The sequence below is a fragment of the Pinus tabuliformis genome, chromosome J, assembly GCF_031772625.1.
Source record: "Pinus tabuliformis cultivar Carrire ecotype Pingquan chromosome J, CPIR1, whole genome shotgun sequence".
In the NCBI taxonomy this organism is placed as follows: domain Eukaryota; kingdom Viridiplantae; phylum Streptophyta; class Pinopsida; order Pinales; family Pinaceae; genus Pinus; species Pinus tabuliformis.
Genome location: NC_142295.1, coordinates 1088620607 through 1088647774, shown reverse-complemented (window position 1 = coordinate 1088647774; position 27168 = coordinate 1088620607). Strand labels below are relative to the sequence as shown.

At 40.6% G+C, this 27168-nt stretch overlaps 1 pseudogene; it reads left to right on the top strand.

Annotated features, from left to right (window-relative positions):
• Positions 1-26725, top strand: part of LOC149230811 (putative sugar phosphate/phosphate translocator At5g25400 pseudogene) — a 73375-nt pseudogene extending 46650 nt beyond the window's left edge.
• Positions 26726-27168: the final 443 nt, after the last annotated feature.

Below are 27168 nucleotides of genomic sequence, written 5' to 3'. Positions count from 1 at the left end.
GCTGGATCCTGAATGTGTCCAGCTGCATGGAAATGGTCTGTCTCACCTCACTCTTAAGATCTTCTAATTGGTTTGTAAACTCATGTTTGGAGAAAGGGACACCAGTGGAGAGGAGATTTCCTCTACCTCGTTTTCTAGCTGCCCTGGAATGATTTCGAAACACAGTCTTGATGTCCTCATAAGGCAGTTGGTAAACGTCCCCCCCAGCTAACATGTGAAGGGTGTCTAAGAGATCTTCAGGGACTCCTCGGAGTAGAACCAACTTGAGGGATTCAGGGTCAAGTGTGCACCTGGCCCGTTTATAGCTAAGTTGGAACCTCTCCTCATAATCCTCTAAAGACTCATCATTCCCCATGGTCATTCGAAAGATCTCTCCCTTGGTTTCCTTGGACCTACAATAATCCCTATACTTGGTATTGAAGGCTTGCTGCATCTGAGCCCAAGTAGCGATGCTGTTCCCAGGTAATCCCATGAACCAGCGTAGTGCTGCATCCTTAAGAGTGGAAGGGAAAAGCTTCAGCTTTTGCTCATCTTCAGTATAGTCATAGGTTCTACAAAGGACAGCAAACTCAAACAAGAAGGTATCAGGATCCTCAGTGGTCAGTCCATGGAAGTGAGGCAAGGCGGAGGGGCTAATGTTTTTCATTTTCATATCTCCATTGGTCTCTCGGATGGGGAAAGCTCCTTCTATTCTCTCATCTTCTCTCCTATTATCAGCCATGGCTTCAGATGGAGTGGTTTCTAACTCTTCTTCTTCTATAGGGTCTTGGTATATCTCAGGATGTTCACCTATAGGTTCCTCTGGGTCACTGTCACCAAAGAAGAGAGAAGGGTGACTCAGTGATGTGGTGGGGGCGTTTGGTAGGAATTTGCCTGATCTATCTCGGTTCCTACGAGGCATGAAATGGAAAGGACTTTTCTTTTTTGAGTGCTTTTGCTTTTTCTTTGGTACCTGCAAAACTGAAACAAAGTGATCTACAACTAACTATATTGCTCAAATGAAATTGCAGAATTGGAAAGCTAATCTAGGAAAGCAAGAAAAATTACTCTAGGAAAGCAAGAAATATTAGTCTAGGAAAGCAAGAAATATTAATCTAGGAAAGCAGGAAATGCTAATCTAGGAAAGCAGGAAATGCTAAGCTACTTTTGCAGAATGGAAATGAAATAAACTACTGAGCAGAAGTAAGAGTACGAAAGTAGAAGAAAAAGCAACAATTACTAATACTTTGACGCTTCCCCAGCAACGGCGCCAAAAATATGGTGAGCTCCAGTATTGTAGCAATAATGCTACAACTCCTGGGGCTTCCTGTCTCTCATTTTATCAACCCGGTAGTTCGTACAAACTTGGAAGCGACGGTGCTATATGCACAAGTACTAGCTCTTGTCACAGTTGTCACTTGGTCAGCTGGCACAAGTCCGCTAGGGCTCAAGCCAACTTCTATAGGCTCTCAGAAGAAGCTTGCTAATTGATGGACGAAAGCTATTCTCAAAGGAAAACTACTCTACTTGACAAAATGGACTGAAAGCAAATCAAAGCATGTAAACCTAGGAAACCCTAATCTAACTAGTCTAACCTCTACAATGCAAAAAAAATGGGAATGAAACTTCTACCAATGTTGTTGTTACCTCTAATAAGTGCAAATGCATGGATCTAAACTACTTGCATCATGAAAGATATGTTTTTGTATTTTTCCTTTAAGTGTGTGGAATGATGGTGATTTTGTGCTAACTAGGGTTTGGTTGTGCAGATGGGATGGAGAAGGAAGGAAAGCGTGGGACAGGTTGGGGAGGCTAGGAGAGGTTCCTAGGGATCCTTAGCATCCATCCACAGAGGTTCCTCACATTCAGAAGCTCGGCAACCGAGTGAGTGGCCTCCTACAGGAAGTCTGCAGCTGATCCTACAGGATACTCTAGTTTCTACAGGATGTCTACAAACGGCTACAGGATGACCTACCGTGAGTGTTTGGCGTGATGGAGGAGTGATGAAATGGTAGGGGGATATGTGTAAGGTAGGAATGAGGCTGGTGATGGCTGTAGAAGTGGAGGAATAGGGATAGGGAGTGAGTGTAGGGAGTAGGTTGGAAGATAGAGGGCTAGGTCAACGAAAGGGCTAGAGAATGGAAGTACGTGAGGAGTGAAAGACTTTGGGAGATAACAGAGCGGAGCAGAGGTCAAAGATGTGTTTGCATGCGTGATCAAGATGGAGGATGAAGTAATGGAACGAGAGAAAGCAGTGTAAATGGAACAAATGCTTGTGATTGTCACCAAACCGAAAATGCATTAACTTAGACTACCTGTGCTTATAATTCAATGAACAGCAATCTAAACGCGAAGGAGAATGTGCATGAAGCTGTGGTAAAGGAGTGTGGTGCAGGTGTGAATCATGTGGAAGCATCTAACATAACGTGACTGTGTTTGCAGCAATCATGGAATAAAGAAATGCGTATTTTTGGTGGTTAGTCATGGACTACACTCCAATCCCAGATGAGATGGCAGTGAGCCTTAACAACCTTTTCGTTGGAGCTCCAATAGATTGTATCTATCCTCTTCTAACCTAAGCAACTGTAAACCAATTCACCATAAGCAAATCCTATCTAAACTCATGAAAACAACTAAATTAGCAACCTGTAATTCAAATTGCATGTAAAAAGGAAAACTCAAGGTGCTGAAACGAAATGGAAACAACACTACAGCAGAGGGGATCTATGGCTCTCAGGTTGGGCCCTAACCTGAGAGCTATAGTCTCCTTAAGAAAACTCAGAACTAGATCAAAATCTGCCTTCTTTATTCATAATCTGATATCATGCCAAATTGGCTTACAAAAAGGAACAAAAACTGAGCTGTGCTCCAAAATTACAATACCAATACGAGAGTTTCAACAACCTATCCAAGGCTAAGGCCTCTATACTTATACAAAAACGATGATCCAACAAGTGTCCTTGATTTTAGGAGCTCGGCTGTCCAACTAGAGTTTAACTGCTGATCCTGTAGGACGGTCATAACTGCTGTTCCTGTAGAGCAGTTTATAACTACTGTTCCTGTAGAACAGCTGGCTGCTTCTAAGCTCAGAGGGGAGATGGATTGGAGCTCGGAGTTCTTGGTGGGAATCACGAGGAATGTCCCTAAGACCGTGGACATCCTCTCCTAAAAACCAGCAGTGCCACCTCGTTGTCTCCTTGTCTCCTTTTTCGTTGTCTTTTGCTCCCTTTTAATGCCAAAACCTGGAATCATAATGCATTAGTCACGTAGATAGAGTGCCTACCCTTCTTCCTACAAACAACATGAATAAACTAAGAAATGCATGCATAAGCAATAAAAAATGAATGGTTTGAGCAAGTAGAATAGGCCAAAATGAGCCCAAATTGTACCAAAATTGGGGCTCATCAAGAGGCTCTGCAACTGAGTGCGTAGAGGCCTAGGGTGGCAGTCCGCAGCTGAGTGCGTGGACCCCTACAGCTGTGTGCGCAAGGCAAATAGAGTCTGTAATCATCTAAAGATATCAATAAAGAGAAGCATTCTACAAATTATGGGTCTTTGTTTCCTTTTAACGCATCTTGTCATATTGTGTATGAATTTCATTTACAATGCTTATGTAATCTGCGAATGTATGTAATTACGTTGGTTAATTGAACGCAAGAAAGAATATTTGTTTACGCGGTGCTAACCGTGATTGCTTAATAAGATAAGTAATACACTTAGGGTAATTTGGGAATTTACACAATACGTTGCCCTCGTAGCGTGAAAGTACCTGAACTGAAGGTTAGGGCTGCACGAAGGTCAATCATACCCCTTCATGGAGGTATCGAAGCGCAGAACAAAGGGCTAGACAGATAGGGCCCTGGGACTTGGGGACCTACGTGAAAGCAGGAACAATGGGAATAAACTGACATCATGACCATCTCAGGGTGCGGAAACTTGGTTCTAGCATCCCCCCATGCTGCTTCAGGTGACACTTCAGTCTGTGCTCCACGGGCTGATGCCGAAAGGGCTAGTAGTGTAGGGATTTGTTTGGATAACTAACGCTGAACCTGGGCCTTGGAGATTGCAATGAGATTGCATGAAACAACGATGTAGGATCCAAATCTGGGGGTTCATGAGATCCATGCGTAGTTGCAAAATCTTTGTATTGAAATGTAAAGTTTGAAGCAGGACAGAAGAGTTCGACCATAGGTGCATGAAGAGGTATGGTGCCTGAAATGTAAAGGTCAGGGGCATGACAAGGACCATTGCCCGGTCTTTTCGAACTATACTGCAGGAGGAGGACTAATGCCTTTGAGGACGGAAGCTCAAGCAAGACCGAGCACGAGGCCTACATTGTGGTGCGCTATATGTCAGGTAGCAGGAAAACATACGATGGATAACCGTCATTTGTTGCAGAAGTTTGTAAAAACACCACAACAACTACTCCACAACTTCTGTAGGTCGGTAGGGCATGATTAGCTCAATTGCAGAAGTTATGAATTGATGATGTATAGAACACCCTCCTATAGGGTTCAGGCAGAAATGCAACCCCTTGACCAGAGCGCAAGGATGGCGCGAACAATATTTGGGGCGCGGACGAGATCGAGGCGGAGGAGGACATGGCAGAGATCGGGGACAGCTAATATGCTACAATTGCGAAGGACTGGGACACTACGCCCGCGATTGCACTAACCCAACGCGTCCATCGTGCAAATATTGCTCTCTCTTTGATCATAAAATGAAGGGTTGTTCTACGCTGATAGCAATGATATGCAACAAAGGGGCGCTACCACCTTAGCTGACTCAGAACCTGTAGATGATGAGGTCTGAGCCTCATAAAGAGGACCCGAATGTGAATATAGTGCTCCGAAGTGGAACTGCAATAGGGGATGATAAGGGCAAACAACCCGAAGACAGCGCATGGGTTCGCAAAGCTCCATCGAAGGAGGCTGAATTTGATTTGGAGCGCGCACGTGAAATATTCATGGAAGCAAAGAAGAGCTTCGCTGAGGCTTCCACCTCAGGGAGCAAGGATAAGCCGGATCAGGTAATGGACCCTTCTATGCTTACGACCATTCTAGAGACCTACATGAAGTTGCTACGTGATAGCAAGGCCATGAAGGGATTACATGAGCTTATAAATAGATGCGTCAAAAACACCCTAGGTGAACCGTGCGTGGTACGAAAGATTGGTAAGCATAAAACAAGGACAGGATGAGAGATGACACTGACCGTGCAGATATGAGAGTATGAAATGGATCAAGTTATTTTGGATCTGGGGTTAGACGGGAACATCCTACCAAAGTAAACATGGGAATAGATGGGAAGACCCGTGTTGTAGTGGTCTCCGATTCAGTTAAGGATATCAAATCAGCAAAAGATCATCCCCATGGGGCCGCTTCAAGGGGTGACTGTAGATATTGAAGGTGCGAGCACATTGGATGACTTTGAAGTAATAGAAATTGTGGATGACAGCAACCCCTACCCTTCGCTCCTTGGGATCGATTAGGATACTGATATGAACGGGGTAATCAAACTAAAGAAGCAAAAGATGATATTTGAGAAGAAATCACTCCGCGTAATAGTGCTCCTAGATCCTGTTGAAGGATTGCACTATATTGAACCAATTCGCGATTATGAGAGCGATGATGATTTGGACGATATATATAAGATAACAGTGCGAGACCAAGATTGGGTTATTCTCTCAATGGATGGATGAATTAGAGCGCTGACAGAATCAGTTACATGAAGTAACCACGCTAAGCTGTAACATGATGACCCGATCGTTGTGCTGTGTGTCATCAGAGGTAAGAAATCTGCCCTCTTATAATGGCCTGAATAATGTAGGTGTATTTTTGGACGCATTTGAGAGGGAGGTACCAGAAGAGCAACACTTCCAGGGTTTGGACTAGGCACTATGCGCTACACCCGCAAGGTGGTGGGTTATGCACAAGGGTAGCTTTAATGATTGGCATGAGTGTAGGAGGATGATGAGAAAACGCTTTGGGAAGAAAAAATTACAAATAACGGACAAGTATGATGGGAAGGATGATCTATGCGCACATTTAGCCAAATGGGTCTAGGCTTATGGAGTGAAGCCCCAACCTGAATGGGTGCACTTGTTCTGTCACACCTTGGACATATAAGGAGAAGGTCCACTTAGAGCTAGACAATATGCTCACGGCAGGCATCATTGAGCCCGTAAAAGAATCTGATTGGGTAAGCCCAATGGTGGTATAGGAAAAGAAGCAAAAGGATGAAATAAGGATATGCGTAGATCTCAGGAAGTTTAATGACACTTGTGTACATGATCCTTTCCCAACTTCGTTCACTGATGAAGTGTTGGAAAATGTAGGTGGCCAGGAAGCATATTCCTTTCGGACTGAAGCAAGAGGATATGAGCAAGACGACCTTTGCGACTGAGTGGGGATATTTTTAGTACACTATAATTCCTTTCGGATTGAAGAATGCGGCTACGATTTTTTTACACGTAGTCGTTGCAGTGTTCAAGGAATTTATTCACAAGTTTATGGAAGTGTACTTTGATGACTGGATTATGTTTGGTCTAGTGAAATGCCATGTGGAAAGTTTTCACCTGATGCTAGATACCTGTCGAAGATACCAGATCACGCTCAATCTACAGAAATGCCTGTTTTGTGTTCCTTTTGGGACCCTGCTGGGTCATGTGGTTTTTAGACAAGGACTGATGGTAGATCCTGCAAAGATCATGGTGATACTTAATTTAGAAGAGCCAAGGAGTGTGAAACAACTATGCGCTACGCTAGGACATACTGGATAATACAGAAAGTTTATTAAGGGCTATGCCCATATCACCACGCCTGTGGAGAAGTTGTTGAAAAAGGATGTCACATTTTGTTGGAACGAGGACTGTAAGAAAATATTGGATGTATTGAAAGAAAAGATGGACACTGCATCGATTTTAGTCTTCCTGGATTGGAAGAAGGAGTTTTGTGTACATGTTGACGCGTCATGTATAGTGCTGGAAGCAGTACTGACATAGGTTGGTGGAGGAGACTTGGACCATTCTATAGCGTTCGCAAGCAGAAGGTTATCCAAGGTGGAGAAGAAGTATTCCACCACTGAGCGCGTAGGGTTAGCCATGATATACGCGCTCCAAAACATTAGACACTATTTTTTGGGTGGCCATTTTAAGATGTATACAAATCATTCAGCATTGAAATACCTGGTCAATAAGCCTGTGTTGGGGGGGGAGAATCTATAAATGGTTGTTATTGTTTGAGGAGTATGATGTTGAAGTTATTGTGAAACCTAGACGACTGAACGCGGGACCAGACCATCTGTTGTGCATCAAAACAAGGGAAGAGCCCACTAATTTGGAGGAGGGATTTCCTGACGCACAACTATTTGCAGTGCGCATCACAGTTGGTCATTTTGAAGATATCATACACTTTCTAATGATAGGAACTGCCCGGAAGGTTACACCGTCTAGCAGAAGGAGTTAGTAGTGCGCACGACACACTTTTTTGCCATTCCTGGGTATCTATACCAAATGGGGTCCGATGAGATATTGTGAGGATATGTATCGAAGTTTGAAAGGAGCAATATCCTTGCAGACGCTCATGGGGGCGTTGCGAGAGGACATTATGCAGGGAGAGCGACTGCATAGAAGATTCTACGCGTAGGGTTGTGGTGGCGAACCCTCCATCAGGATTCAAAAGCTTACTGCAAAGTGTGTGATGTGTGACAAAGGACTAGCAGGCCATCACAGAGGGATGAGCTGCCTCTCAATCCACAGATGACATTGCAACCCTTTGAGAAATGGGTGATAGATCTTGTTGGGCCCATTCATCCCCAAGGGAAGAAGATGGTAGCGAGGTACATTATCACCGCGACGAAGTATTTGACTGGATGGGTGGAGGCACAACTTGTAAAGGATTGTATAGGTGCGACTACTGCAAAGTTCCTCTTTGAGTATGCACTGATGCAATTTTGGTGTCCAAAGATTTTGATGAGTGATTGCGGTACGCACTTTCTGAATGAGACGATTAATGCGCTGACAGAGGAATTTCAGGTATATCACTAGAAGAGCACGACTTATCACCCACAGACTAATGGGATGATGGAAGCATTCAATAAAGTGTTGGAGAACACACTGACCAAGTTTTGCAATGCTAAGCAAAGTGATTGGGACCTGCGCATACCCATGGTACTATGAGCCTATCAAACGACATGCAAGAAGTTGATTGGACAAACACCCTCTAGGCTTGTATATTGTGTTGAAGCAGTGATGCCCATGGAATACATTATGCCTAGTCTGCACATAGCGACACTCATGGGTGTGACTGATCATGGAGCCCTGGAAGAAAGGCTTGTGTAACTGGCTAAGCTTGAGGAAGAAAGATTTCTAGCTGGATTTCATCAACAGGTCCAAAAGCAACGCAGAAAAGCATGGCATGATCGACACGTTAAGTTGCGCATCTTTAAGGTAAATGACTTGGTTTTGTTATATGACAGCAAGTTTGATAAATTTCCAGGGAAATTCAGAATGCACTAGTTAGGGCCCTATGTAATTAAGGAGATTATCGAAGGAGGAGCGGTTCGGTTGGTCAAATTGAATGGAGATCCCTTCCTAGGAAAGGTGAATGGAAGTCGATTGAAGCCATACACCGGTGGTCCGGCTATGTCACTATATGAAGGTAGCACAGTCTTAGCGCTTCAAGCAACTTAAAGGAGGCGCGAGAGTATAAACTACACTACCTGGGTTGGGGAGCTGCGCAATTGAAGGATTATGCAAAGCAAGGAAGTGTCACAGGGTTCACGGCAACACAAAGGGTGTTGTACTACCCAGGGAGAAATCACGCAGGTCAGCCGGAAAGTGATCGTTAAAGTCATTGTTCATGATTTGACGGTAGAAATGCGGCCAAATAGAGCGGGCGGCCAGCATTTAAGATGGAATTTCTGGATGAAATCCTTGAAAATCTGCTGCCAATCCGGCATTAATGAACCAAATGTGGGGGGAAGCATCGGGTTTGAATTCAAAATGCCCTATAAATTACAGGTGGTTGTCCAGCAAAAAACACTTGGCATTTTGAGAATTGAGTTGTTGAGGTCTCAGGCACACATGAACTGCGAGAACTTCGAAGCTCTGATAGCCAGTTCAGTATTTGAGACATTGCCGAAGGTGACACAGGAGTTATTGAAGAAAATCATGTCGGAACCCGCAGAAGCTATGGATACCGAAGCTTCTCTAGAGGTTGTCGAAGTATTAGAAGAAGTCCCCAAATCACCAAGGACGTTGAGACCAAAGCCCACCTCAACCAAGGAGAGCGCGAAGGATAAAAAGGGAAAACAACCTACAACACCGGTGCGTGCATCGCCGAGAAGAAACCCACCAAAGGATAATCCCACCGCACATGAAAAGGGAAAAGCCATCAATCTAGAGTCGAAGGTAGAAGAAATCAAATACATCCCGATGGATGATAAGGATGTGGGGATAGACATGGAGGAAGTTGAAATCTAGGGTGATGACCTTATCACTCGGTTTCCTGAGTATGTCCCTCCGCGCAAAGGCAAGACCAAGGTACCAAAAGATATCAACGATAGTAAGGTCCCCTTGCAAACCCCTATGCTACCAGATGAGATTGTTTTTGAAGGACAGCGCTTGGGGCGGGTTCCTTTGTTAAAAATCAAACACTGGGACTTAACTGACCATGATAAGTTTCCACACTTGGAAATCGAGCAACTAATGCGCCGCATTATCGATACAACCATCAGGATGACCGCATTAGAGCCGCAGAGGTGGCTCAGAGGAGTAGACAAGGCAGGTCTACTCAACTTGCTATGGGTGCCACACTACAACTGCACCCCAGTTACAGTATTGGTCATCAAGCAACTACTATGCTTGGTGCATGATGGGTGTCTGTGGCTAGAGGAGCCAATACCCATCACTGACAGATTGATCCAAAAGATCACGTGGTTGCCTTAGACAGGAGAAAATCCCACCATGATGTTTGGCGAAAAAGGTGGCGAGCAGGTCCTTTCGGAGGCCATGAAAGAGAAATTTAAGCAAGTGAAGAAGTCGTGCGGATATTCCATATCAAGCATCATTGACCCTACTGTAAAGGTGGCTACGTATATTTTGGCAGGGAAGGTGATGAGGAAGTGTCACATTGATGAAATGTCGACGCCTGTTGTCGCACTAGCACCGAAGTGCGCCGAAGGAGTTCAGTTTAATTGGGCGGACTATCTCCATGGTGAGTTCCTTGTGAACTACCGAGAGGCCCAGGAGCTCAGCAAGACATTCCACTATGCATGGCGCTTGCTGTCTATTGTGCTGGTAGCATGGGAGCTACCAAAGGACAGTCCATTCCCTTCGGTCGCACCAGACCTACCAGAAGCAACGAAGTACACTTTGTTGTGGGAGACCTAGGATGTGCAGCGCATCAAGGACAAAAAGATCTTAAGGATATTGATGGAGATGAACATCTGCATGGCCATCAATCGCAAACCGCGATTGTCCCCTACGGTGTTTTCCAACCTGTCAGGCTACGCAGAGTTTAAGGTAGATTTTCACCATGTGCCCATCAGGGCGGGGAAGGACCCTGCGCAGATATGGTATGACTTGCCTTACCTTGCAACGGATGACGCCATTCATGCAGTACTCGATCGGTAGCCGATAGAATGGTGCACTACAACAAACTTGGCGGTGGGAGGGAGCAAGTCCTCCACACAGCGCAAGGAGGAGGCTAAGCTCAAGATGACGTAGTTGGTCGAAAAGAGAAAGAAGGAGGCCGTTGACAAGGCCCAAGCAGAGCACGATGCCGCTTAGCAGACGAAGAAGCAAACAGGTGGAACCAAATGGGTCTTTGACAAAGGCGTGAGGTCGCCTTCACCTAAGACAGAAGAAGAGATGGATGAGCAGACAAAGTAGCACGACACGAACGTACAGGCAACATTCAGCCGCATCAAGCATCCAAGGCAACAAGAGAAAGGAGGGTCGGGGAAGAATTCCAAGGCCACTAAGACGTCGTTGGACCCAATCACCCTCACAGAGGGCGAGTTGCACGAAATTGTTGAGACGGTGCGAGATGCCACTGTGGAGGCCTTAAAACAGTTTGAGCAGCAACAACAACTAGTATTGGGGGCTATCTAGATAGGTATGCAGGAGGTGCAAACCCACGCATCACAGGCTGGCATGATGTCTACCAGCCTTGCTATCATCACTTCAGAAGCTGCCGAGATGCTGCGCGCAAGGGTATCCAACGCAATAGTGCTGCCCGATGGAGCACTGACCACAGAGAATGAAGCTTATAGGACCATTGTAGGCACCCTCAAGGGAGTAGGATTGAATTTGGTAGCCCTCCTTGGTGAGGTGCTCCACCTATTATAGGATGGAGTGATTATGAAGTTGAGGGCCCATGAGCACCACACTCTACAAGTGATCAACAAGCAAAGGATTAACAATGAGCAGATGGCACTACAACGAGACTCTGCCATCGCCACCATGACTGAGGCTACTGACCAAAACAATCGTATACTTCAGGTCGTGGAGGAGGCATGCCAAATGGTCCTAGAGTTGGCTATTCCTAAGAAAGAACAGATCATACGACCATACGGCTGCTTGACGGATGTTTGACAGTTGTACGGCAGTTGTTTGACGGCTGGTTTTGGCAACTAGAAAATCGCAGCTATTTGTAATGAAAAAATAATAGCACAAGAAATGGCTGATGTTCCGTAAAATTCCGTACGACTGGTTTTAAAACCGAAAAATCACTCAATTGACACAAAAATCTTTTGGTTCTCTACTGTGCTATGATGGCGATCCCTCGATGCTTCACTAGCGGCAGTAGTCCCTTGAATCTTCATGCTATTACAATTTCGTGGCTCGATAATCTCACTCTAATACCATATAAAGAAAACACGAGCATAGAGAAAGCTAAGAAATAACTCGAAAGAGTTCTTTGTATTTAGTTTTATAATAAGAGAGCAAACACTTTCTTATATAGGTTACATTAACACTGAGTCAATCCACTTTATGAATGTGGGGTTGATCAATAAGACATAAAGCAAAAATATAGCATAAAGTTAAATGCCTAAGCTAATTTATTATTGACCATTATTACATAATTCAATGATTAAGCACAAATTTCTATAGTGGAAATGAAAGTATGGACACCAAAGGTAAAACCCTTGGAGGAACCAAGCTAAAATGCATTGGTACCATGATTGTTGGGCTATGGAGTCAAGTATTCTTCATTGGGATTCTTTAGCACATTCAATGAATCTTAAAGATCATTCTCTTGGCATGCAATTGTAGACAACCATGAATAGGTTCAAAAGTTCAAACCAAATCCTCCAATATCCAAAAACAACAAAAATGTCAAGTAAACAACAAACAGATTCATTGCAAAAGGTTTCTCAAAATGACACTCCCCTAGTATGGATCATTGCCATTCTAGTATGGATCACCATGATGCTTGGCATGTATACTTGTTTCCTCATTTCACCTTGGTGGTTATCATTTTCTCCTACTGTTATAACTCAAAATGACACTCCCCTAAGTCTACAAGAGAAGCAACACAGGGGGAAGGTTGAGATGCAGAAAAAATCTTCATGGCAACCCTAAAAAAGTCCAATTTTGCCTCTTTAACACCCCCTAAACAATATCCAATTCCCTAGATGACGTAGCAAGGAGATTTGAATACCCTAATTCCTCTAGCACAAAGCATTGAAGTGGACAAGGTTGCTAAAGTGCATGGGGAAGGGTTGATAAGGTAAAAAATGATCATAAATTCAAGATAAGGATGAAATGACTAAATCAAACTCAATAAAAAAGATGTCCAAATTCATTTAATCACTTTGCTAACTCATCTATAAAAGCAAAGAACTCCATGGAACAAAATAGAGAGAAGTGAACAAAAGTACATACTGCCAAATCGAGAACCCAGTTACGCCTTGAGATAAACTAAGGTTAGCAATGAGCTTGATTGTGAGCTTTGGTTAGAGAAGGAGCTAAGGTCAAAGGGCCAAAAGGAACTACAATTAGGTAAGTTCTTTGACATAATAAGAAACTACTTGGAGCAATACCCACTCTGACCTCAATATTGTCTACTCTCGTTTTAGGAATAGTACATTTCCAAGCCAAGAATGGTAACCCTAAAATTCATTTGAGCTTCCAATGAATACTCTCTTACTCTCAATTTGCAATTAAGCACAAAGGTTTCTATAGTGGAAATGAACGTATGGACACCAAAGATAAAACCCACAAATAAATCTACAATGCATTGGTACCATGATTGTTGGGCTATGGAGTCAAGTATTCTTCATTGGGGTTCTTTAGCACATTCAATGAATCTTAAAGATCACACAGTTGGCATACAATTGTAGACAACAATGAATAGGTTCGACAGTTCAAACCAAATCCTTCAATATCCAAAAACAACAAAAATGTCAAGTAAACAACGAACAGATTCATTACAAAAGGTTGCTTAGTTCCTATTACCCATTTACATACATGGGTAATCCTAGGAGAAAAAATCTCCTATAATGCAACTCGTTAGCTAGCAACCCCTACCTTATCCACAAAAAGCCAGTCTCAGATGTATGTCACCCATTCTTTGGCCAATATATTCATTCGCCTAACCTTTGCATCTAATGAAGGTGGGGTCAACTCTTGTGAGGTACTTTGACCATTATTGCTTGCAATTGATTTCAGTTAACTTTTTTGGCATTCTAGTATGAATCACCATGATGCTTGGCATGTATACTTGTTTCCTTATTTCACCTTGGTGGTTATCATTTGCTCCTAGTGCTATAGCTTGAAATGACACACCCCTAAGTCTACAAGAGAACTAACACAAGGGGAAGGTTGAGATGTAGAAAAAGCTTCATAGAAACCCTAAAAGAGTCCAATTTTTCCATTTCAACACCCCCTAAACATTGTCAAAAGGAGTTTCAATGCCCCAGATGACCTAACAAGGAGATTTGAATGCCCTAATGCCGCTAGCACAGAGCACTGAAGCAGCCAAGGTTGCAAAAGTGCATGGAGAAGGGTTGACAAGGTCAAAAATGACCATAAATTCAAGATAAGGATGAAATGACCAAATCAAGCTCAATCAAAAATATGTCCAAATTCATTTAATCACTTTTTTAACTCATCTATGAAAGTAAATATCTCCATGGAGCAAAAGGGAGAGAAGTAAACATCAGTACATATTGTGGAATTGAGAACCCATCTGCGCCTTGAGATAAACTAAGGTTAGCAATGAGCCTCATTGTAAGTTTTGGTTAGAGAAGGAGCTAAGGACAAAGGGAAAAAGGACCTACATCTATGTAAGTGCTTTGACATAATAAGAAAATACTACTTCCCACCCACTTACATGTATTTCATGTGATTTTTGAATATATGCATTTTGGTTTTTTATGTGCTAACATTAACATAGTTGTAGGTAGTAGAGTTTGGTAGCTTTTAATTGTCTATTTTGTAAGTCAATGGTGCAAGGAGAAAAAAGTTGGATCTCAAGGTCCAACCACCGAAAGCAATCAGTGATTTGGCTTTCATGTCAAGCATGTCTTCCATCTCTTCTCTTTTTCATTTAAATTTTGTTGTGCATGCATGTTTGGAGGAATAAAGTAGGTCATAGGAATTGTTTGTCATGAGTCTTGGGCAGACTTGTGGGAATTGGTACTCTGGCAACAGAGGAATATTTGGCTAAACATAATTGGCAGTGATTTCGAGGAGTACCCGAGAAGGTTTATTTTGGTTCTTTTCATTTCTTTCGTTTTTATTGCTTTTGAGTCTTCATTACGAATTCCGAGAAGATCAAGCCTCAAAAATTTTTGCCTGAAAACTAAGTATTTGGGTTTATAATTGCTTCAACTCTCCTGCCTAGCTATGGAAAAGCAATTGATCCATGTTCAATGCCTTGATCGAACCATCACAAAGCGTTCAACTCTTTTTCAAGCCTTTGACAAAGTGTTGGAACACTTCTGAGAGGGTTTTTTTTGGTTTTCCCTATAATTTTTTCATCTTTCTTGCAAGCTCCTAAGCCGAAGGTTAGGTCAGTGTGGAGTATTACCCACCAAAGCTTCTACTGAATCATTCACCCTCAAATTCACTCCAAATAAGGGGGTTTGAATTCATTTCAAGGGTCTTGAATCCAATCTACTTATGAATGTTCAAAGTGGTAAAGGAAAGTGTGGTAATGATCTGCATTTGTCTTTGCATTGGAAAGATCTCACCTTACCTTAGTTAGTTTTCATTGAAAGTGATAAATTTCACCTTCATCTGTTGCATTCTTTTATATAAAATTAAGTCAATCAAAACATACAAGTTTCATACCATAACCCATGACTTAATAACAGCCACTAAAAGCCAACATTAATAAAATTCATAAAACATATTGTTATTTTCCCTAGTAGCACACCAACATTACCTTAAGATTTTAGGTCCTTGGAATAGTTTGGAGAGGACATTCTCCTAGGCTATAAAATAAACACTAGAATCTTGAGTTGGGGAGTGCAAAATCCATTTTCAATCGAACGTTTCTTAGGAAGCCCATCTAACACAAGGGTTAAGCACTAGGTCACATTGGCATCAATGGAGTGATATCCCCAGTTCATTTGGTCTCAGTGGTGTGGTCTATGTACATATGAGGATCTATTTTTGGAGGTTGTGTGCTTGATAACCTTCCTTTATGTGTGGATCCAACCCACAATTGCTCCCCCAAGTTGTCTGGTTGTAGGTGGTAACCATAGTGGCCATAATCTTAAGGACCTTACACAGGGGACAGTAAGTGGAGCATGCTTATTGTAACTAGGACAAACGTTGGTCTATACTCACTCAAATCCCCCGAGGGTGCCCATGCTTAATGAAGGGTACTTGCACTAGACATTGAGTTGGTAAGCAGGAGGCCAAGGTAATTGTCCCATCCATATCTTCACAGTTGAATTGGGCCCTAATCAACCAAACTCCAACCAAGGAGAGATCCCTTTGATACACTTGGTTTGCTTGCTTATCTCTTAGATTTGTTAGATGTGTGTTGTTTGGTTGACTCTAGTTGGCCTGAGATGTTGCTTTATTTTAATGCATACATCTTTTATTATCACCATGGCTGAGCATTTTCCACGTCATTCTCATCGTCTCAAGGGAATTCCACCCAAAGAGGAGGGTCCATATATTCGTAGATGTAAGATTTACCCCGCTAACAACTTAGATTTACCTACATCACAAGCAATCATCGTTAGTTGTCCAAGGATCGAACCCATACTTCAAGAAGTGGTTGACAAAACTTTTCCACCTTGTTCTCATCTCCTTATGACCCATAGTACATACTTCTTCACCCATCTAATCTAGGTGCGGGCGCAATTTTGACCTAATCTTTTCGATCCTCTTCTTAGGTCCTTTTTCCGCATTATGGAAAGCTCTCAGACCCTGGGAATGCTATAACCATTCTTTTTAAAGACCTTAAGGAGGTGGGTCTTTTCATCATCAAAATGATTATCATCAGAAACTCATAAAGCCCTAGTGGCTAAGGTGTTGAGAACACCTAGTTTCTGAGCCGGGAAATGATGGGATTTTGCATGAAGATATTGCTCTATGTGAGTTTTCTTCCGAAAAACTTGGTGAGAGAAAGAATTGTCCTCATTTTTTGAAATGAGAACATCAAGGAAAGGAAGGCTACCATCAACCTCAATTTCCATGGTGAACTTTATGGAATCTGACTGATTGTTAAGGTGATGGAAAAATAACTCTAACTTCTCTTTACCATGAGACCAAACAGTACACGTCTCATCCACAAACCTTTTCCACAGCTTAGGTTGGAAAAGTGCCAATGACAAGGCTTTGGATTCAAAGAATTCCATAAAGAGATTAGCAACCACAAGGGAAAGGGGGGAACCCATAGCAACACCACAGGTTTGTTCATAAAATTCTCCCTCAAAACTAAAGAAAGTAGAGGTAAGGCAAATCTTGACTAAAAACATAGTATCAGGATCCGTGATACAACTAACGACATCAGTGGCCTCATTAATAGGAATATTAGTGAATAATGAGACCACATAGAAAATAACTAACATATCACTTGGATCAATTCTAATATCCTTTAATTCATTAATAAAGGAGGATGAATCTTTAACGAAGGACTCGGTCCGACCAACAAGAGGCATAAGCTTTATTAGTAAGAAATTTAGCGAGAAGATAAGTCAGCCTTCCTATAGTGTTGACTATGGGGAGTAGGGGAGCCCCTTCCTTATGGATTTTGGGAAGACCATAAATCCTAGGAGTGAGAGGGCTGCTCTCAATAAGTTTCTTACTTAGAGAGCTAACAGTGCAACTAGATTTTATGGCTAGTGCGACTGTCTTAGAAACCTTTTTCAAGGGATTTTTAGCCAGCTTCCTATAGCTCCCGCTATTACAAAGGTGATCTAACATTTTATTGCGGTAATCCTCCCTGTTAAGGATAACAATTACACCTCCTTTGTTAGCTTTAAGAGCAACAATGTCCTTCTTGTTGTTCAAGGATTTAAGAGCTTCGAATTCAGGTTTTGTAAGGTTGTTCCTAGGGGTTTAGCCTTTCTAAGGATAACTGCACAAGGTTTTCTTGTATCATCATGCTATGAAATACCTCTTGTCAGAAGCTTTGTTTTTTTTTCAAGAGCACCAAATACAGCCTCAATACTTAAGTCTTTTTATTTTTGCAAAGCCAACAGTAGTACTTTCATTCAATCTCCAACTTCATTCTTTTTATTCTTGTCATGCTATGCCCTCCCTCTCAACTGGGGAGATATACTTTTTCTTTCCTTCATCCAAGCTCCCTCTCAATGCAACAACTTACTTCCTTTATAACATAGGAGAGACTTACAATCTTTCAAGGCTTCATTTCTTTCTCAAGGTCATCTTGATCATCATCATTCTTATAGCTTCCTTCATCATGCTCATCCTCAACATCTTGAAGATCACGTACTTGTAAAACTTTAAGAGCAAGTACAACCAAAATACAGATATATATGGGAGCATGAAGTTAACTATATCAAAATCATACCAATATAATGGAAGCATCAAAACAATTAAACTTAAGACATTGGATACCTAAACCTAGTTAGGTTCATAATCAACAGGAGACTCATCTTTTTAAATTCCAGACTTCAACTTCTTGCTAGGGTTTTTGTCATAAGCCCTAGACTTCAATTACAATATACTTTCAAGATAGATTTTGCTATGGTTTTTGTTATAAACCCTAGATACATTTATAATCAAGTTATCTTACTAGCATATGCATATCTAAGGTTTCATCATTGAAACTTATATCAATACTTAGGTAAACCCTAGAAACAGACATCAATAGATACACAACAATCTTGATCAAGCTAGGGTTTCGATTAAGCGGAAGAATACATTTAGAGTTTCATTCCAAGGGTCTTGCTTATAAACCCTAATCCACCAAACCCTAAGAGTCTAGGATTTTGACTTATTAGCCGCAAACCCAGACTTATCATAGTCTTAATGATCTAACGTTTCAATTTAAGGACAACAACAACAAACCCTAAAAGTCTAGGATTTTGTTATATCAATATCAAAACCATAAACATTACAAGAATTGGTTCTTTACTAACAACCCTAAGAGGACTAGGGTTTCAACAATATTTTTAACATATCTTAAGCAAGGATTTCAGTGCGCAAACCCTAAGTAGATTAGGGTTTCATCGACATACCCTTAGCTTAGGGTTTTAGAGTGGACCCTAATAGTTAGGGTTTCATAAACAAAATAGCAAAGGATAGTATGATGAGAATAGATTCAATCTAATGATTAATCACCCTATCAAGGATCATTATGGTCCAAAAATCCTAGACATGAAAGAGTTAGTAACAAATTTTAAAATGACCCCAACTTGTAATATGAAGAAGAACTATAAATCTTTATACATACCTTGAGTTACACTTTATACAAACCTAGTAGGTTTTCCTTAACAAAAAAGGGCTCCCTCTTAAATATGATAGCATCTTCATTTGTCAAATTGTCCTTTCAAGTCATCATTCTTGATATGTCCCTGCAATATTTCTTATCAAGTACGACCAAAATATGCAAGTACAATAGTGCGATGATTATCTAGAATCTGAAGAGAGTTTCTAAGGTTTTGAGTTACAAAATCTTGACACCTTTACTATTGCCAAGAATCGTTATAGGTCATGAACTATATATAAACCTTAGACAAATGTGAAATAGAGATTTTAAACAAACGAATGAGGATTTCATATATATACTAACTATGTTTTACAACCCTAGATATTAACAACTTTTTAATACAATGAGTATTTGCCAACATATGCAACTAAACATTTCATACCTTAAGATTACATACCTTCATCCTTGAAGTTCTATTGAGCTTGATGCCTTTTCTTGCAAACTTGAAAAACATATATTAAATGACTAAAAATACAAAGAGTAATATCAATACTTACTTGATTTAGATGAGGACTTCAAGTTGTTCCAAAATGTTGGATGTTTTTCTTTACTGTAGTAGAGGCTTCCACAAATGAGCTGCTACCGTTCTTCAAATATATTCCTCTTCACACGGATATAGATTGGTTGTTTTTGCTTGCTCAATTATAGGCTATGCTCAAAGATCTTCATTCACTTTGCTAGATACCAATTCCAATAAATATGTAGACCTTTTACAAATTACAAGATTGACTATATCTTACTAAATCAAACTTCATATGTGATCCTTCCAGGTCGACTCTTTTTGTTACTGTAAGGGCTCAAACTCCTTATATATATTTGCAGGACTGTGACCTTTTTCACAAGAGTTTCGGCTTCTTCCATAGTGACTGATACTTCACAACAGGTCATACATATAGGTCTTTAGAAATTTATATAGCTTAGTTATGGTTGTTATCTTCAATTAGGCTATTTTCTAGTTGTAAGAACTATCTTTAATCCGTAAGTAGTATAATTTGGTCACCCTCATGTTACAAAGTACTATAACTTCGGATTTCAAGAAATTTCAAATATTAAGTTTTATGTCCAGACTCTCGCTTTCTTGTGCAATGAACTTGGCCTTGTCTAGGCTAGATGCCCAATGTTTCAGTGATTAGAAACGGTGCCTCTCAACTCCTTTCTTTAATTTTTTATCTGCGGCCCAAAACACCCAGGTCTGCGGCCTAGTTGCAGAGGTACAGATTCATATTTTATGCCCAAAATGTGTTGAAATAGTTCGGTTCATCCTTTTTGAATGGCTTGGCCTTTTTCAGTCCTCCAAACAAAACATTTTTATGTCTTCACTCTTTCTGTAGCCATATTATAGTGGTTAGGGCTAGTTTATAGTCCCCATAATTTTTGATTCACTTCTTTTAGTTGACCAGACTTCTTTGCCATGACTTGTAGTCTTTGTGATCTCTTTCCTGCACTTATGCAAATGATCCATGCTTTGATTCCATGTTTAGAAATCTATGGCAATACTGATAAGGTTGCTTATTAATTTGATTTCTCTATTACTTGAAAGAGTTCAAAGAGTTGTGTGCAGTCCGCTATTGCACTTTCAATTGTTGTTATACCCTCTGTGACAGCAGTTGCATGCTGCCTGTTTACTTCTGGCAGAGTTGAAGGCTGGTCCTTCAACTGTAATTTTGTGATTTGCAGGTTCAACTCCAACTGAACCCTCTCCATTTCTGTACCAGCTTCGCGCACACCTGTAGCCAACTTGCAAACTCACACCTCGACTAGTTCTTTCTTAGGAATAGCCAACTCTGGGACCATTCGGCATGCCTCCTCCACGACCTAAAGTATACGCTTGTTTTGGTTGGTAGCCTCAGTCATGGTGGCGATGGCAGAGTCTCGTTGTAGTGCCATCTGCTCATTGTTAATCCTTTGCTCATTCATCACCTGTAGAGTGTGGTGCTCACGGGCCCTCAACTCCGTAATCACTCCATCATGTAATAGGTGGAGCACCTCGCCAAGTAGCGCTACCAAATTCAACCCTACTCCCTTGACGGTGCTGACAATGGGCCTATAAGCGTCATTCTCCATGGTCAGTGCTCCATCAGGCAGCACTATCACGTTGGATACCCTCGCGCGCAGCATCTCGGCAGTTTCTGAAGTGCCGATAGGAAGGCTGGTAAACATCGTACCAGCCTATGACGCGCAGGTCTGCACCTCCTGCATACCTGTCTAGATAGCCCCCAATACTATTTGTTGATGCTGCTCAAACTGTCATAGGGCCTCCACAGTGACATCTCGCACCGTGTCTCCAATTTCGTGCAACTCACCTCTGTGAGGGTGATTGGGTCCAACGATGTCTTAGTTGCCTTAGACTTCTTCCCCGACCCTCATTTCTCTTGTTCCCTTGGATGCTTGATGTGGGCGAATGTCGCCTGTGGGTCCATGTCGTGCTACTCTGTCTGCTCTTCCATCTCTTCTTTTGTCTTAGGTGAAGGCGACCTCGGGCCTTTTTCAAAGACCCACTTTGAGATAAATGGGTGTATATTTAGGTAATATGATGTTCTAATTCCATTAAAGATGATGATTCTCAATTTGAGGGCCAATAAGTTTTGGTGAGTTGTAAGTTAAGGGTCAAAGCCATTTTGGGTAAGATGTGAAACTATCCCCTCAGTTATAAAAATTAAAAGGAACAACAAAACTTTGTTCCATCATATCTTATGCATATATTTTAGAAATCTAAAGGTGAACAAATTATTCAATAGTTCCCAAGATTAAAAAAAAAATCAAATTGGACACATGGATCCAAAATATTATGATGATTCTCAATGAGTGAACCTTATCTTTGAAGATTATTAGATAAAACATATTTTGGTTGTGGGACTCATGATAGAAGGATCCATAGAGGTATTATGGAGTACTAATTCTATTGGACCTAATGGTTCTTTAAATAAAGCTGCATTTTGGGGTATATGATGAGATGCAACTCATGTGGTACAACACTTTAGGAATTCGTGTAAAACTAGTCCTTGTGACATACAAAATGAACAAAGAAACAAAATTATATATCATTAGAAAATACTCATATATTTTATCCATTTTGAGGTTGGTACATTAGCCATTAGTTTCCATAATGGGAAGTTGCAGAATTGATCCTTAGATCCAAATTCTTATGACAATCCTTATTAACTGAAACCTTTGCTCTAGATAATGTTTGTTAAAACATGATCTAGCTATGGGGTTTATGGAGAAGTCCCCCCTAAATGTAATTTAATGTACTAATTCCATGACATATAAGGATCCATTAAATAGAGACCTAATTTTGGGTTTATGATGAGTTAAAACTCAATGATAAAATCCCTTTAGGGAAAAAATGAAACTAGTCTTAGGGGCATAAAATGAATAAATTAATAAGATTGAGTTTCATCAAATCATACACTTGAATTTTGTCCATTCATAGACATAGACATTATCCAATTATTCCTAGAACAACAATTTACAAATTTGACCCTAAATCCAAATTCTTGTACTGATCCTTACTAAGTGAAACACTAGCTATGAACAACACCTAATAAAACATGTCGGAATCATGTAACCGATATGAAATTGGGAGAGATACAGGAAATTTTATGTCATGATTATGTTAAAGAGAATGGTTTATTGAACTACGTATGATTTTGGGGTTTATGGCGATTTGCAACTTGGAGGTTAGATCCCTTTAGGGGCACATGCAAAATGGGTGTTACAGAGTCCATAAAATGAAAGAAAGAAATAAATTATGTGTATTCAGATACTATAAATATTGTTTGGCCACATAGAGGCTACCACACTATTTAGCGGTGCTAAGGAGAATGATATGCAACTTTGACGCATCGATCCAAATTCTTGAATTTCTCACTTTAACACAACACTAGCTCTATGACATGTCCTATAAAAAAATGCTTTGGTAGTGGGACATGTGTAATAAGGGGGTTATTGAAAGTAATCTAATGTTATAAATTTAGTAGAGATGAGGGTTTGTTAAAATAATGCCCCATTTGAATTTTGGACTCAACAGTGAGTTGGAAATTGAGGGTTAGAGCCATTTCAAGAGAATGTAAAATTGGTTCTTATGAATACAATATGAAATGATTAACAATATTTTATGCAATTATATCCTACACGTGTATTTTGGCCACCCTAATTTTGAAACACTCTTTATTATTTCTAGGGATGATGATTTAAATATTTAACCCGTAGAATGATAATTCTAATCATGTTCCATATTGTGAAAAATATTAGATAAAAAAATTGGCCATTAGAACATGTTCCAACTATGGAAATTATTTGATAAGGGGGAATCTATAGGTAGTAGAATGCCCAAAGTCCATCAAATCTAATGATTTATTAAACCAAACAATGGTTTGAGATGTATGGGTAGTTGCAACTCATGGGTTGGTGTCCTTCATCGACATATTTCAAATTGAATATGGGGTATAAAAATGAACAAAATAATGATCTTTCATGTTGTTGGGCCATATACTTATATTTTAGCTATCCAAACGTTATGGAAATTACTAATAGTGCCCAAAATGACTTTAAATCTAAACCTAGGTCCAAATTTATGATTTTGCACATTGAGAAAACCCTAGCTCTACGAAAACATATAAAAAATATGTTTTTGGCCATGAAATTTGCAAAGAATGAGGAGCTTAAAAGTAATATAATGTCCCAAGTTTGATAGAGTATATGATTATGAACCAAGATTTGACTAGGGATCTAGATGTCACTTCACTTCTAAAATTGCTAGGGAAAATTAAATTATGTGCTCTCTAGGTTTCTATGGTTATATTGTTTTCCAATAGTCATATAAAAATTATTTTGACTAGTTATTCTTTGGATTTTGAAGATCCACATGATTTGGCTTGATCACCTCATTGATTTTATGGGTAAAATTTTATTAATATCCCTTTTTATAATCTCCCTTTTGGTATTAGTTATGTTTGTGGTAGTTTGAAAGTTCATATCATTTATAAAAGATTTGTGGCCATTCATTCCATTATTAGTCCCTGCCATCTGGCAATGGCATGGGACTATAGTAATCAATTTTGAATGCTTAACATTAGTTCGCCCAAAATATTTAGTAAGTTTTTAGGCGTCGATGTGCTATGTCGTCCGCAGACCATATTCTAATTTTTTTCGTGGTCTTATTTAGCCTCTTCCTGAGGCGGAGGGGTGATAATCTTATATTATTTTGGTTTTGTGTTTTTCATATTTCGAAATTGTTTCAAACTATAGACTAATGCTAGCATTAGTCTAGCAATATTAAATGCTAGCCAAGTTTTGAAATGCCAGGGAAGATAAAGTTTCCATAATCCATTTCTTAGTCGCTGAAGTTGCCATGTGTTTGTGCGGTGTTGCTGAAGTTGCGACATGTTAATGTGGTGTCTGTGGCGTCTCTACGGGAGCTATCTTTGCATTATCCAGGGTACTTGCCTGCAGAGCCTTCCTTCTTAACCAGTAACCCAGGTTCCAGGGCAGAAGAGAGCTGTGAAGCAGAAGCAGCACAATAGGGAGAGATATGAAGGAACACAATAAACTGTGTCAACAATTGCTACAAACTGCAAAATCCAAACAACTTAGCCTACCTTGCTATCACTTATAATCTGGACCTATGATTTTGGAAAGAAACTCAAGAAACTCACCCACCATTTTCGGGTTGCCAGAGGACGAAAGGGTCTTTCTAATGGGCCAACAGCTCTTTGATATGAATCTTCGGAGATCTTATTCTTTCCAACTTGTCGACAGCTTGGTCTCCATCCTATCTCAAGTCTACTTGGCGTTAACACATCCCTGGTCTTCTTCATGATTGAACCGGGCTCTGAGTCAGAAGTTGCTTGGACTTAACACATCTCTGGTCTTCTTTATGACTGTACCGCGACCCAAAGTCTTATGCTCTGAATCGAAAGTTGCAACAGAGAACTTGGTGGGTGGTGTGGAATTGGGTTTGCCATGAGGAAGGAAGCCCAGAATCGGTTAGCCATCCAAGGAAGGAAGCCAAAAATCTATTACAACGTCGTCCGAAGAAGGAAGCCCAAAATTTGTTAGCCTTATTGAGACCTGTCAACCCTAAATGGAGCACCTCCACTATCTGTTCATCCATATATCTGTTTACAATGTGTTGTTTACAATACCTTTACAGGGAGAATAACAAAAGCATGAGTCACTAGAAAGTTGCAATGTATGTTTCTGTTTTAAAGTGTAGCAGAAAACAAAATTGAATAATGGTAATCTAGATAAAAAGGAAGCAATAATAGACAATAATAATAACTATGGCTGCTTATCCATTTCTGTGTATTTGTTGTATTTAAGTAAATACATCTTTGGTACTGTTAATGGGGACTTCAAATTTTTGCAGTTAACAACATAAGCTCCAGATTCAATAATGTCCTATGGTTTCGGGCTATAGCCGACAAGTCATTAATTTGCTATAGTGGCAGGCTGCTACTTCAAGTTAAGGATACCAGGAAGCTCAAATGATCAACAATTTTGAAAGCTTGAGGCCAAATTCCACTTATAATCGTAGTTGGAATGGCGCCAAGAAAGATAGGCGCGTCTTCTTCCTCCTTAAAGTCCCCACATTGACACTCTGTAGCTAATCACAATGAATCTTTTGTCGCACTAAAGAAAATTGCTACCTTATTGAGATCTGTCAACCCGGCAGAAAGAAAATTCCTGCCTTATTGAGATCTGTCAACCCTAAATGGAGCATCTCCACTATCAAATTTGCTCTGGTGACTACATGTACGATCAACAATTTTGAAAGCTTATACCTCTGGTGGTGAGCCTAGTTAGATTTTCCAGTCCATCCACTGAAAAACTATGTGTTTGTGTTTAGCAATTGAGTTTCTTCAAGGCAATCCTTCTCTAGTTACACCTCTCAGTGAGGCAGGAGGCATGCGTAGTGCATGCAAATGAAAAATTTATAAATTATAGCTACCACATAGCATATTAATCATCCTACACAAAATGCTATGTGGGACCTACCATGAAGGCCATGTGTAAAAACTCTGCCATCCTTAACCTCAGCCTTGTTCATTCCTCAACCTCATGCCCTCCTTAACCTCGGTCTTGTTCATTCCTGACTTGGCCTTGTTATTATACAGATACTTAAGGCCCTCATGCTTATTGCAGTGTATTCCATTGGAGTTTTGTTGGGAAAGGAGTGTTTCAGTTCAAAGACTATGGGAAACATGGTTGGAATCTCTTTAGGGGTTACCATTGCTGCATATGGGGAAGCCCAGTTCAATTCTAGGGGTGTCATGTTGCAATTGGGTGTTGTGGTTTTTGAGGCAACAAGGTTAGTCTTGATTCAAATACTTCTGACCGCGTAGGGGATTATTCTGAATCCAATAACATCATTGTACTATGTTGCCCCTTGTTGTTTTGTATTCTTGTCAATCCCTTGGGAAATAATTGAGTTCCCAGTTCTAGCGGCCTCTTCTTCATTTTATCAGGATGTGAGGCTTTTTAATGCCAACTGTGCATGTGCATTTCTGCTGAACTTTGTAGTTTTTATTTTGGTTGGTAAGACATCGGCCCTTACAATGAACTTTGCAGGTGTTGTCAAGGACTGGCTCCTGATTGCCTTATCATGGTCTGTTATAAAGGACAGAGTGACTGGTATTAATCTGTTAGGGTATGGCTTGGCTTTCTTGGGGGTTTGCTTCTACAATCATTTGAAATTGCAGTCACTTAAGGTATAGGAGGCTCAAAAGAAGGTCTTAGATGGAGATGAAGATCCAAGTAGGTTACTTGGACAAAACCCAGATACCGAAGGCAAGAACAAGAATGATGTCAATGTCTAGATTACGCAGGAAGGGTTGTTGATCTTGTGCTCACAGGTATCATGTCATGTACCAATGTGATATAGTTTGATTTGCCTTTTATCTTATGAAAGTGGTTCAGGGCTACACCACAAAGAGTGAACTTCCTTTAGCTTAGGTGTATCTACTCCACCAAACTTGCCTGAGATTCCACCCACCCTCATCCCTTTGAAATTTATGCAACACATGTAGTGCAGACCATAACAAAAATGAAACCCTGGTGGATAACAACTTCGGCAGTGGATCAATGTTCTGTTGACTGTCGAGTTTATTCTTTGTGGCAACCAGACCCTTTATCACAGGATGAATAAAAGAAAAACTTCATTGTTTGTTGATCATTCTATCCATTGTTTCATAATCCTATTTTAATTATCTTATTAGTCAAAAGGTAGAGATTTTAAACTTTATAGCACAACAATTGCAAT